Source organism: Staurois parvus, unplaced genomic scaffold, assembly GCF_062004578.1.
Source record: "Staurois parvus isolate SC_StPar_1 unplaced genomic scaffold, SC_StPar_1.0 ptg000264l, whole genome shotgun sequence".
Taxonomy (NCBI): Eukaryota; Metazoa; Chordata; class Amphibia; order Anura; family Ranidae; genus Staurois; species Staurois parvus.
In genome coordinates this window covers 4683855-4697714 of record NW_028318060.1, presented here as the reverse complement: position 1 = coordinate 4697714, position 13860 = coordinate 4683855, and the positions used below count along the sequence as shown (strand labels likewise).

General features: G+C 39.3%; 1 protein-coding gene and 1 pseudogene across 2 annotated transcripts in view; both read right to left on the bottom strand.

The window, feature by feature from the left end:
- COL19A1 (collagen type XIX alpha 1 chain) overlaps window positions 1-13860 on the bottom strand; it is an 895475-nt gene that overhangs the window by 732153 nt on the left and 149462 nt on the right. The window lies entirely within an intron of this gene.
- On the bottom strand, window positions 10961-11076 carry LOC149459280 (U2 spliceosomal RNA; annotated as a pseudogene).

Below are 13860 nucleotides of genomic sequence, written 5' to 3'. Positions count from 1 at the left end.
GCAAAGTCGCAAAATCATTTTCAGTGTCTGATGATGAATTTCCCCACAAATCATTATCACTCAATTCTGCAAGTGATCCTAATTTACTATCGCTGTTCTCTAGCTGGTCTAAAACCGCTTTTCACCTAAAGGGATGCTTTTTGGACGCCATGGACATTTCTCAGTTTCCAGGCAGAAAGAACAGTAAAAATGCAGGCAGGGCACAGGACAAAGCACTAGGGACAAAATGTATGTGAAATGCTTTGATACAGTAATGTTTTACTATGTGATTTTAGTGTATTTAGTGAATGTCACTTTTACAACTTTCAAATTTCCCGCCAGTTCCGTCCCCCGTACGTCGCAACGTCTCAGGGAACGGAACTCAGAAGACAGATGCCGGCATCCGCCGGAGGACATTGCAGGGGACACTGCAGGAGGGACATCGCGGGAGCGCAGGACAAGGTAAGTGAAGAAGAGAGACAGCGCTGCAAGGTATTCCTGAGTGTACCTCGGGGTTACCGCTTGTGGTGCTGAAACTTTACCCCCAAGCTACACTCAGGAATACCTCCAGGAAGGTTAAACATGTCCAGTATAAAAATTTTAAAAATCAAATTTTTTCATAAATTTAAACCAAAATGTATTCTGCTACATGACTTTGCTAAAAAAAACCCTAATATGTGTAAATTAATTGGTTTCCATGAAAGTTATAGTGTTTACAAATGGTGGTATATACACTGGAATATATTTTTTTATAATAGTAATGATCAGCGACTTATAGGCGGGACTGCAGTGGGCGTTCTGACACTGGGGGGAACTGACTTGGCATCACTGACATCCCCAGTTACACCAATACAGTGATCAGTGCTAAAAAAAAAGCACTGACACTGTACTAATGGCACTGGGTTTTACTATGTGGGCTGTGTGTGCTTTACACTGTAAGCACACTGCTTTGTACGGCTCTGCTATGCAGAGCCATACAAAGCAGTGTGCAAAAGCTGACAGGGGAGAGATCTGTATTGTTTGCATACAGAATCTCTCCATGTTGGTAATACTCGGAGATTTCCGGATGCGGGGAATCACCGGCAGGGACCCATTGATTGACAACTGAGGCTGCGAATGGTGGCACGGATAAGGTACACGTGCGCCCCCTACCTGGAACTGAAAAATCACACATATATACGTGATTTTGCGCACCTGTGCTGCCCTGTAGCAGTATCTCTGCTATAGGGCAGCACGGAAGCGGTTAAAGGGAGCATAGTTACACACATGTAAAAAACAATGTAATTTTTTTGCTGATGTTTAAAATAATTTTGTAACAGATATTTCTTATTTTTATTGTAGACCAGTAATATATACCTCAGTAAATTTGTATTTCTTACATCACTGACTGAAGGATAGATAGATAGATAGATAGATAGATAGATAGATAGATAGATAGATAGATAGGGTATCTGTTGAACCTAACAGCAGAATTTTTTAATCTCAAAACTGCTGTGGAAAATGGATTTAAATCTGGCTAGTTAATATTACACAAAACTAAAGTCTTGTTGCAGGCACTTCAATACATTAGAACTACTGTCTAACTAAAACACTATTGCAAACATTTTGGAATTGATTTACTAAAGGCAAATAGGCTGTCCATTTTCCAAGGGAATTCTCACATTGCACGTTCTGCAATTCCATCCATCAAATGCAAAAAAACATTTTTTTTTAATTTCCTTGCACATGGCTGGGTGAATTTTCATTACATTCACATTCACCACATATATTAAGCAAGGAAAAATTCCCCTGCAGAGTAATAATTCCCTTGCTAAGTGAACAGCCAGTTTGGCTTTGATAAATCAACCCCTTTGTCTAAAAAAGTGTATTCATCCTTCATTCAGCTACTATACATTATGTATTAAGAAACCTTTTGTTTAATGTTTGCCATAAAAGTACAATCTGCACCATCAGATTCTCTACCAGCATATTCTGTTGATAACCTATTGGTTGTTAATTAATTTGTTTTTTATTATACTAATTAGACAAACCCATTGAGTTTCTTTTTTCTTTAAGCACAAAAAATAAAAAACCCACTGGTGAATAAATAACACCAAAATAAATTTTTATTTGTGTGATCCTGCCAGTCCCTCTGCTTTCATATTAAAAACTGACCACACTAGGCACAAGAGCACATCATGGTCAGTGTTCTGGCTGTACTGGGAACTCAGCCTGCTCTCCTCCAGTGATCAGACTGGTGCTGACATGCCCTTCCTGCACAGCCATTCACTGGGGAGACCAGCGTGCTGCTGTTTCTCCTCCCCCTGAGCTCCTTATGCAGCTGAGAAGAGAGGGTATGTGATCACTTATAAAAATGGAAAAAAAGGTATGTATAATATGTTTTTATATGTATACACAAATGTTTTGCCTTTCATTTCTATTTTAAACTGAATAGGTTATACAAGGTAAGGGTTTACATATACTTTTAGTGAAAGGGATAATATTTTACCATAGGACAATCATTCAGAATTCCTGGCTGATTAATAGGGATTAATAGGGATAATATATTGGATGTGACTGATGTGGAATTCAACACTGGATACCATTATTGGTGTAGATTTACTTTGGGGGCATTAATACAATTTATTTGTGTTTTATTGCAAATAAATAACATTTAATGAGTAAGTGTTTATTTACTTTTAAGTCTTGGAATGGATGAGGGGTACTAATGGATCCCTCTACTCATCCCTCCGAGAGGGGGCAATATGTGGTCACCCCCTATTATAAAGGGACTTTAAGATTCCCCTATAACTCTCCCAATATTACCCCCACTTCCTTCTTGGGTTATTGGAGTTGGGGAAGAGGCATTTGTCCCTTACAATGGGACAAGGGTACATTGCCAAAGGGTGAGGCTTTCTCACCCCCTTTGCGAGGTAACCACCCTAATTTTGAAAGACATGTGGTCTGGTCTGATACAGGAAAAGGGGCTGCACACTTGCTGTCCTCCCCTTTCTGGCCACCCACACTGCTCGTAGATAAGGGTCTGCTTGGAATAGAGCCATGCCCATTTTTGTCACTTTGATTTTTAAACATTAACTGACTCTGGGATTAAACCAAATACATTTTATTGCTATTAATCTACATCACTAGAGAGGTCCAGGTAGATTTTTATCAAACTCTCTATCAAACTACAGAAAGTACAGCAGGATAAAATTGGTCAGTAGCAGGACATTTTATTGAGGAATAATTGACCAAAATCTACTTGAGATAAAAATTACAGGCAGATATTTTACTAAAAGAATTAAAAGACTGCAGATGAAGCAGCAGTGTAAGTTTGTCCAGCAGCAAGATAATTTTAAATCGAAATTTTAGGCCCACATTTGTTGCAGACCAGCAACACAGGAAGAGGTTTTACTACAGAAATTATGAAACCACAGATATCACAGCAGAGCATAATTGGCCAGCAGCTGGAAAAATTAAAAAGCAATTTTGGGACCAAATTTACAAAGGACTAAGGTAGGGTTTTTACTAGAAGAATTTAAATACTATAGAGGATACAGCAGTGTAAAACTGGCAGGACAGTTTTAGCAAGTGATAATAGGCCTAATCAGTATATTCTAGCTATGGGATGGAGAAGTGTATTGCATGTTAATAATTAAAGAATTAAAAAGCAAACCTTAAAAATGCCACCCAGAAACAAAAACTCACTTTAAGGGGCAGTCTTGCAGTAATAAATAACCAAATAATAATAAACAAATAAATAAACAAAAGTCAATTTTTTAAGGAAAGCTTAAAGAGGTGTGTGGGGTTCCTTGCACCTTGCATTCATTTTTTCCCCCTACAAGATTTTAATGGGAATCAAATCAAAGCTTTCCATAAACCTTTAGTTATTCTTTTTGGGCCATTTCATGGAGGGTTTGCTAGTGTGCTATTGATCAGTGTTGAAAGACTTATTTCTGGTGAAACTTTAACATTTGGACAGATGGCCTCTTGTTCTCATCAAGCACACTTTGCTATGATACAGGAAGCGAAGTTGACTCAATGAATGTGAGCTGCCTAGGCCTCAAAGCAGCAAACCATAACATTTCTACCACAATGCATCACAGTTGTTTGTGAGGTTTTCTTCCTAAAACACTGTCTTTGGTTTGCAGCAATCATGTATACTGTTACTGTGACCAAACAACTCTGTCTTTACTTGATCAGTCTTCAGTACCTTGATCTGGAAGACCTGTTTTTGCCTATATGTTCATTGGCAAAATACATTCTTGCGCTAATGTTCTTTTAGACAACCAAGGCTTTTTTCTTAGAACACATCTCCACATTTCCATGTGAAAGATCTGCATTTTGTTCATTTAAAGCATTAAAATGAATGCACCATGTCAATTGTATGTGTCCTGTATTCAGGTATTTCACCTTTATCTGTAGGCCCTGTTTAAATCAAGATCTAATGTTTGGCTGTTTGAATATGTTAAAAAAAAAACATCAGTAATTTCCATAAGGTATACTTACTGTACAGTATATGTTATGTAAGGGAAAGCAATGCATATGGATGTGCCTCCAATGTATCACCAACTTTAGGGGAGAATTATTTTTTCTGCACTTACTGTGATATAGAAGAAACTTTATGGGAACTGTGGTATACTCAAAGACCTGCTAATGATCAGAGTACTTTGAAACTGGGATTATGTTTCATTCCTATTGGGACAGGTTACTAGTCTGCATGATAAACCACTGGAACAAAATAACTAGTAGCATATTGCAGAACGTTTTATAAAAACAGAGTAGGGGTTGCGCCTCTATTGAGATGGAGTGGTATGATGTCTATGAACTTGGTAGACATGGTATACTTGTAAAAATTTTTATATTTTTGTTTGCTGCACTTTATTTTAATAATAACATGTTTTAAATTACATAATGCTAGATAGATTAGATAGATAGATAGATAGATAGATAGATAGATAGATAGATAGATAGATAGATATTGTATTATCACATTTTCCACTTAAATATGTTACTACTTTATCTTCGTTCCTTAGCAACTCCAGTTTTACTTTACATCTATATGTGGAGGGATAGTGTAATAATATACAATATCTGTAACCATAGCAACAAGTTTATACCTAGCATACATATAATTAACCGAAGAATAATTTGCATAACTTTGCTTTTAATGACTACATTATTTTCATGGGAAACACACTTTACTTTAGAGGAATTATAAGAAATTGCATTATAATGTTTAATATACTATCTCCAAACATCCCTGATTAACCTTATGTAAACTTTAACTAAAATTTTAAGACGAATAAGGCAAGAATAGCCTTAGGAATGAAACAAATAAAATTCATGCAAAATGGAATAAAATGATCATAACAGTAGATAGTAGCTTTGAGGAGCCATCATTTTTACTCAGCTCTAAATAGCTCTAAATAGATCCTGACATTGTAATTGAAAACACTGGAGAAATTATTGCATGGTGAATGGATGTGGGCATTTAGAGTGTAAGTATAGCTATGAACTATCTCCTATCCCTGACCCATCATAGCTACAAAAAAAAAATGATACCTACAATTTTGACACACTTGGGGGAATTTAATAAATCCCTACCAACATTGTACTACCATTTTCTATGGCCTATTCCAGATTAAAAAATACCTGTTTCCGGTTTCGGTAACTGTACTGACACATGCTACAGAATCAGATAATTATTTTGCAAAGTGGTGCTATTAATGCACCAGTTTCAAAAATATTTACCTCCAGTTTGTGCATAACCAAACTGGAGATAATTAAGACCAACTCTAAGTTGGTGTACACAGACAGGTAGAGTGCCAAAATTGTAGGTATTGTTACTTTTTTCTAGCTATGATGGGCCAAGGATAGGATATAGTTCATAGATATACCTACACTTTAAATGCCCACATCCATTCACCATGCAAGAATTTCTCCAGTGTTTTCAATTACAATGTCAGGAGCTATTTAAAGCTATATATGCTCTATCGAATCTTGTTTACAATCAATGGCCCACATTCGTGGGAGTGTTTTGTAGTATAGTGTTCCATAGAATATATTGATTCTGAAAGGAAAGTAAAGGTTTACTGACAAATCTATTGGGGTGTACTCATTTATCCTGAACACTGTAACTCCCCTATGTTGCATTATCTGTGTGACAGCTGCAGCAACAGGGAGAAAACACAGTTGCATTGAGACCAGAGTGTCCGTATGAACATTTTGAGCTCAGTGTGCCTTGTGCTTTAGATTCCTGTACTTGTCTTGTCCACAACAGGTTCATGAATCTGTAGCCTCTAGCATCTATATGTCATGTGGAGGCACATCAGAATTCTAAATAGTGTCTTAGACATTGTTTATAAATTCCCTGACTGCACTGTCCAGTATACACTGTGGCCTGTAAGTTCACTTTGTGCAATGAACCTATGGAAGAACCCAGGGCATGTTCAAGGTGAACTGTATATTTACCACAAGTATGTGCTACTGAGTATGCTCAAGTCAGAGCTTGCAAACAACATCCAGCCACATTAGCACTCACACGATTCCTCTTGAAATACATATATCAGTGTCAAAAAGTTGTAAGGGCAAGGAGCAATTGTATTACTAAATAAAACGTATTTCTTATTTAGAAGACTAGAGACAAGACCGTAAATGTAAGGTTTGTACAAGGTTTGTACAAAATGTATGACCCTATTCATAAATAATTGCCTCTGTATTTATATGTGGTAAAAGAAAAAAAGAAAATCAAAAGCTTTTTCCAGCACTATTGCTTATTTTACAATTCTGTTGTCTGCTTTGCAATCGTAGATGTACTATATGTTTATAGGTCTGTCTTGTGTTTAAGAGAGTTATTATATCAGAAAAACTACTGTAGCATTCCAGAAAGTTATTGACCAGGTTAAAGTAGTTGTAAAGGCTCAAGGTTTTTTTACCTTCATGCATTTTATGCATGAAGGTAAAAACCTTCTGTGTGTAGTAGCCCCCCCCCCATTCCAGAGCCCCATCTCAATCCATCGATGTGTATGAGAGCAGTGGTTCTTCAGGGACGCTTCCTCCTTAATGGCTGAGACAACAGCAGAAGCCATTGACGCTGACTACTGTCAATCACAGTAAGTGATCCAATGAGGAAAGATGGGGGGGTAGGGCTGAGCAGCATTCGGTGTGTAAATGAACACACAGGGCAGCAGGTCAGGAGCAAGGTTGCTCAGGTGCCTTCATAGCAAGCAGCACTTAAACACTCTCTCCTCACTGGATCACTCAGCAGGAGGGAGGGGCCAGGGGAAACAGTGGGGAACATGAGAAGAGAAATATTGAGTCTGCTCTGTGGAAAATCATTGCACAAAGCAGGTAAGTATAACATGTTTGCTTACTATTTAAAAAAAATCTGCCTTTAATATCACTTTTAATCTCAATCACAAGTCGGTAAATGTGTAGTGTGTCACAAGTTAGCCTGCAGTTTCGTTTGTGTTCTTACCTTCTTGCTGCAGTCCTGTTCCTGATCCCTTCTCATGTGCTTGTCTGTGCTCATCTACGGGCATCGTCTGCTGCCCTCTGGGTTTTATTTCCTTCCCTTCCATCACTTCCTGGCCCGCCTCCTTGTTTGCCTGTCTATATAAGATGTGCTCAGACTAGGCCACTTTGCCTGAGCAACTTCCTAGTTGTCGGAGCTCCTGTGTGTTACTACTGTCTGAATCCTACAATGATTACTCGTGGACCGACCTCGGATTCATTCTCTGACCTTGCTTGTTTTCCACCTGTCCTGACCTCGGCTTGCCTATTGGATTCCGTTAGTCTCCACCCATTATTCTCTGCTCCCGTGAACGGTCTCCTCTACCTCAGCTGGGCGTACCTGGGGGCCGTGACCTGGTCCCAGCTTGCTGCAAGTCCATCCCCACCATCAGGGGCTCTGGTAAAGAAGCAGGCTGGGGCTTAGACTCAGCGCCCTGGGGAACCCCAAGTTGAGGATCAATAAGAGCTCACTACCACAGGTGCTGACATAGCGTAATGGGTGAAACAAATAATACATCTTAAGGATATATTGTATGTCATGCGTTTTCATGTTCCTGTGTACAGAGATTTTGTTCAATACACACTATATTGCCAAAAGTTTTGGATTGCCTGCCTTTACATGCACATGAACTTTAATGGCATCCCAGTCTTAGTCCGTAGGATTCAATATTGAGTTGTCTCACCGTTTGCAGATATAACAGATTCATCTCTTCTGGGAAGGCTGTCCACAAGGTTTAGGAGTGTGTCTATGGGAATGTTTGACCATTCTTCCAGAAGTGCATTTGTGAGGTCAGGCACTCATGTCAGATGAGAAGGCCTGGCTCGCAGTCTCCGCTCTATTTCATCTCAAAGGTGTTCTATCAGGTTGAGGTCAGGACTCTGTGCAGGCCAGTCAAGTTCTTCCACCCCAAACTTGCTCATCCATGTCTTTATGGACCTCGCTTTGTGCACTGATGCACAGTCATGTTGGAACAGGAAGGGGCCATCTCCAAACTGTTCCCACAAAGTTGGGAGCATGAAATTGTCCAAAATGTCTTGGTATGCTGACGTCTTAAGAGTTCCCTTCACTGGAACTAAGGGGCCCAGCCTAACCGATGAAAAAACCCACACCATAACCCCCCCTCCACCAAACATTACACTTGGCACAATGCAGTCAGGCAAGTATCGTTCTCCTGGCACATCCAAACCCAGACACATCCATTAGATTGCCAGACAGAGAAGCATAATTCATCACTCCAGAGAATACGCCTCCACTGCTCTAGAGTCCAGTGGTGATGTGCTTTACACTACTGCATCTGATGCTTTGCATTGCTCTTGGTGTTGTAAGGCTTGGATGCAGCTGCTCGGTCATGGAAACCCATTCCATGAAGCTTTCTACGCACTGTTGTTGTGCTAAACTGAAGGCCACATGAAGTTTGGAGGTCTTTAGTTATTGACTCTGCAGACAGTTGGCGACTTCTGTGCACTGTGGGCTTAAGCATGCGCTGACCCCGCTCTGTCATTTTACGTGGCTGTTATTCCCAGATGCTTCCACTTTGTTATAATACAACTAACAGTTGACCGTGGAGTATTTAGTAGCAAGGAAATTTCACAGTACAACGCTTGAATTCACTGAGCTCCTGAGAGCTCCTGGGAGTGACCCATTTTTTCACAATTATTTGTAGAAGCAGTCTGCATGCCTTGTTTTTTTACACCTGTGGCCATGGAGGTGATTGGAATCCACGGATTTGGAGGGGTGTCCCAATAATTTTGGTTCTATAGTGTATTTTTCCATGAGAAAGGATACTCCTGTGTTATAATTAGAATGTGTTTTATCTTTGTCTAACCTTTTTTAGTATGCACATTGATTTGGTATGACGTTCAGCTTAACTCGGTCAATTAAACACAATATTGATTTTGAATACTGAACATAGAACATATAACCCCACTATCACTCACATTTTTTACTTGGAAATACATTAAAGACACAGGTGCTGTAATTTAGTTGTACAAACAAAATTGGCAAGACAACTTAAAGGTTAATAACTTAAAGATATTGCCAATGACTTTGTTTCTTTACATTCATTCCATTTCAATAACATAGTATTAACTATATGGTTTCTGCAAGAGCTGTATATGCAAATGTTGCCCTAGTAAATCTAACTAGCACAGGTATAAAGCCTTAAGGTAAGCTTGTTTTGTAACTGTTGCACTGTACACAAGTATAAGCTGCAAAGTTCTGCCCTTCCAACCCATGGTTGGTTGTCATATAGCTATCACAGCCACTCTAAGCCCAGCATACCATGATTAATGAACCTAACAAAGCTTTAAAATATATAACCCTGCAACATGGTATAAGTTTACCTCAACTTAAGCCTGTCCAACAGACTTTTTTGAGATGTTTTCTTCCAATGCCAGTGACATTTGAATACCAACCTGACCACCCATCATCATTTTGCTTAGCTTTTGTTAATGTTGTTTTACAAGAAAAGAACCATTACTGATGGTATGGAAAACCAACAGAAAGTCAATATTTTTAGGAAAACATTTTTAAATAGCTTTTTCTTAAAGTGAAAGTAAATCCACTTTGGTAACTTTTACCTACAAGTATGCCTTTAATAAGGCTTACCTGTGGGTACTGTAAATATCTACAGTACCTAAGTACTGTAGCCTAAATAAGCCTTTTTTTTTTTCTTAAGTCCGCAAACGTGCAAACTAGAACGAAAAACCCGTAAGTGATCACAAAAAAAGTGCGAACACCACACGAAAAAGTGCACTTAGGGGTGTGCTTTTGTCCTACCCCTAAAGGGGCTGGACCGCTACCCTGATCCCCCGGGGCACGAAGCTCCTGACAGGGACAAGGTTCCCATTTGGTCCTCCTGGCCAAAAGGCCTGGTGGACCACTGTTCCTTGTGTCCAGCCGAAGCTGGACACCCAGTACTTGGTCAGGGGGCTCTCCCGAAGAGAAAACCCCCTAGGGATCAGGGGAGGAAGGAACCAAAAGGCCACACATCCTCCCCCTAGACTTCAGGGAAGGCCCGAGGACCCACACCCTCCATCCTGTGAAAAACACACACAAAAGCAAGAAAAAGTGACAAAACGTGGGAGTGATAATAAATTAAATAAATAGAAAATAAAAAAGTGGTACCATGCCAAATTGTGCACAGACCAGGCCCTGAGGCCTGTAGCAAAAATTGCCCTGGTCCTAGCCAAAAGGCCTGGTCCTAGGGGCACTGTGCAAAAAGAGTGTAAAAACAGTGACCTTGTGCCATCTTCATACTGTGGGGTCCCACACCCAGGTGTTACTAGTGGCACCCCTGAGGGAGTCTACTCAGGGGGCACTGAGTTTACTCAGCCCCTGGCCAGACAAGGTAGATCCGTCCAAATCAGGAGGCACTGGGTCCTTCAGGTCTTCTCGGGGGAATTACTCACGGGCCCCAGCTTCTACTCGTGGGCACCACGCTTTCTGTCCCCCCGGTACTAGCCTTCCAGACCCCCATCATACCAGTAAGGGTACTATACAACAGCCATCCCCGCAAAGCTAGAATGGCTGGGAGCACCCCCACTGGACACTGATAAGAACAGATACTACACTTAATCTTAGCCAAAAGGCCGAGAAGCGAAGCCTAAGTAAGCCTTACCTAACTAAGTAGCTATTCACTGTAGAAGCACCAGCAATGTCACCGGCGCATGCACACTGCCCTTTCAATGGACGGCGTGACATTCATTGAGAGAGCCATGCCGTTGCCAAAACTCCCTCCGTGCATGTGCAGGAGTGACAACAATGCAGCTCAGCCAATCAGATGGCCACAGCTCGCGAACTCGGCAGGAAGACCAGGTGAAGATGGGAACCTCAGGGAGCCATGATAGCACTCCGCTAGAGGGATTCGTTTTCAGGCAAGTCTTTCATAATATGTTAATATGCAATGCATACTAGCGCATTCTGCTCTTATCTTGCAGGGAGAGCATTTTTTTAAATTTGTTTGTGTGGCATTCTATAGCTTGAACACTTCTACACAAAGTCCAGTTGTTTTAGAACATGTTTATATAAGAAAAAAATAATTTTTTTAACTTTGCTGAACATATTTACATTACCATATCTCAGTCATGCTTCTCTATTTCAGTTTTTTTCTGTTAATTCTTTTGTCAAATGTCATGTGAAGTGTTTGCACATTTTGTAGCCCTTTTTAAGGCATGACTATAGCAGAGGTGTCAACCTGAAGGTCACAGATTACAAGACAGATGAGACATAGAGCGGAAAAATCAAAGGGTTTAGTACCTTTAGACTTAAGCTATAAATATGAAGCATATCCCTTTTTCTGCTGGTAATTACACTGCTGTTCTGCTATCCTTCTCTCCTGTTTTCACTTCTATACTTGAATTAATAGAGCCTAAACTTCTTTTAATCCTTCTCAGACTCTTCTAACTTCTGTTAGATCATTTTAGCTTTAACTGTATCTTCAAAAATAGCATTGTTTGGTTATCTAATTGGAGAAACTACAGGTACTGTACACGTGCTAGGAATGTAAATATATAAAGAACCTAGAAAATGTGCCAGCTGATTTGGCACTCAATAAGGTGTCACTAATATCATTTTTTTATTGAAATGGTCAAGGCTCCAAAGCTTACAGAACTTTTTCTTTAGAAGCACAGGCAGTGTGAACTTTGAATAAAGCTCATTTGACACATAAAGCATATGTTAGGAATATATATTCATGTTTGCACTCCAGTAGAATATTGATGAGATTTGTATTGATTAACCATAATGTCTAAGCAGCCCACTGCTGCTGTAAATAAAACTAGACTCAAACGAACATTTAAAGAGCTATTTGCATACATAAATAATATTTTCTTTTCTGCAGTTCTAATGATTAAACTATCAATTATCTCAGGAGGAAGCCAATACAAAATGCATTTTAAGGAAATGTGAAAGTTTTTTTATATTGGCAAGGGAAGACATTTAAAAATTTCCAATTATTGGGGAACAATAAAAATGTCCAAAATAACTTTTCTATAAAATACTTTTTCTTTTCTTTGCACATAATAGACCTTTTGCTCTTAAAACAATAGGAACTGTCATAAAAGGTAACAATTCTCACAATGGTAATAGACACTTTTATTTTATTTAGCTTTTTATTCTTCAGTTATAGCTGAAATGTACACTACAGGATATTTTCTGAACACAAGAGTGATGTATATTTTACCTGAATTTTGGGGGTCTATTTAAAAAATGTTTTCACACCAGATTCACACAACTTTTGGTCAGGATTCACACATTTTCTATGCAAATGCAATTAGAAAAATGTTTAACTCTTGGCTGAAAGTTGTGTGAATTGGTATTTCTTCCAAGTCTTTACAGTAATCCAGGATAAAACAACTCCTGCACTTTGTGGAAAAGTTCCCCCAGATCTCACCTGAAGGAGGACGATGACACTATCTGTTATAATCTCTGTTTTGTTTTTATGTTTATACTGATTTTTTGATAAGGTGGAGCATGGACCAATTAAAAAAAATCTTACATTTTAGCTGCAAGGTCTGCTTTAAGGAACATATTTAAATAAAATTTTTCTTTTTTTCCCAGAGTTCAGGTTTAAATATTCACTATGCCTAGAAATGGAGTGCATACAAGTTGCTCACCCTAATCCTTATATGTCTCTAGGCATTCATCTCCACCCATTATAGCTTATGTCTTGATTCCTCGCTCATACTATGAAGATACATGCGTAGGGTGGCCTATTCATTTCAAAGGGAGGCCCTATACACAGAAAATGAGGCAAAGTGCCTCCTGAACCTTTTGACCTTCATGCATTATTTAACCATGCCTTTTGCTATGTTTGTGCCTATTTTTTGCACAAAAAAATTAGCATCTGCTTGCTTTTGGGGTGCCTTTGACAATGATTTGCTAGGCAAACACAATACTAATTTTCTGTTTTTTTCATTTGCCTTTTAATACCTGCATTCAATTAAATCCAGGACCCTGCATTCACTATATTTGGTCTCCCACAGAACATGGGAGTTCAATTATTTTCATAAATAAAAACTGCTAAATACCTTTTCTCAACAGCAGTTAGATCAGTCTTGGGACTTCTATCAGTGTCCAGCTGAGCACATGTCAAAGCTTGTAGGAGGAGTTTTCATTTTGCTCTGGGAGGAAGCAGAACCCCTGACCTCTGCCTGGACAGTGCTGATTGGCCCTGTGCTGATCACATGCACTCTCCCAAGAAATAAAAAACCTCTCTAGCAATACACACCAAACTGTGAATGGGCAGAGTGACTTCACACGAAATGTCTTATCAGGGGATAAGAGGGGGACACTAAAAGAAGGGGAGGATCAGAGATGTCAAGATCAAACAGCGTTTTTACACAATGCAGAGGATTAACCTCTTAGGTTCCGCAGTGAGTATAACA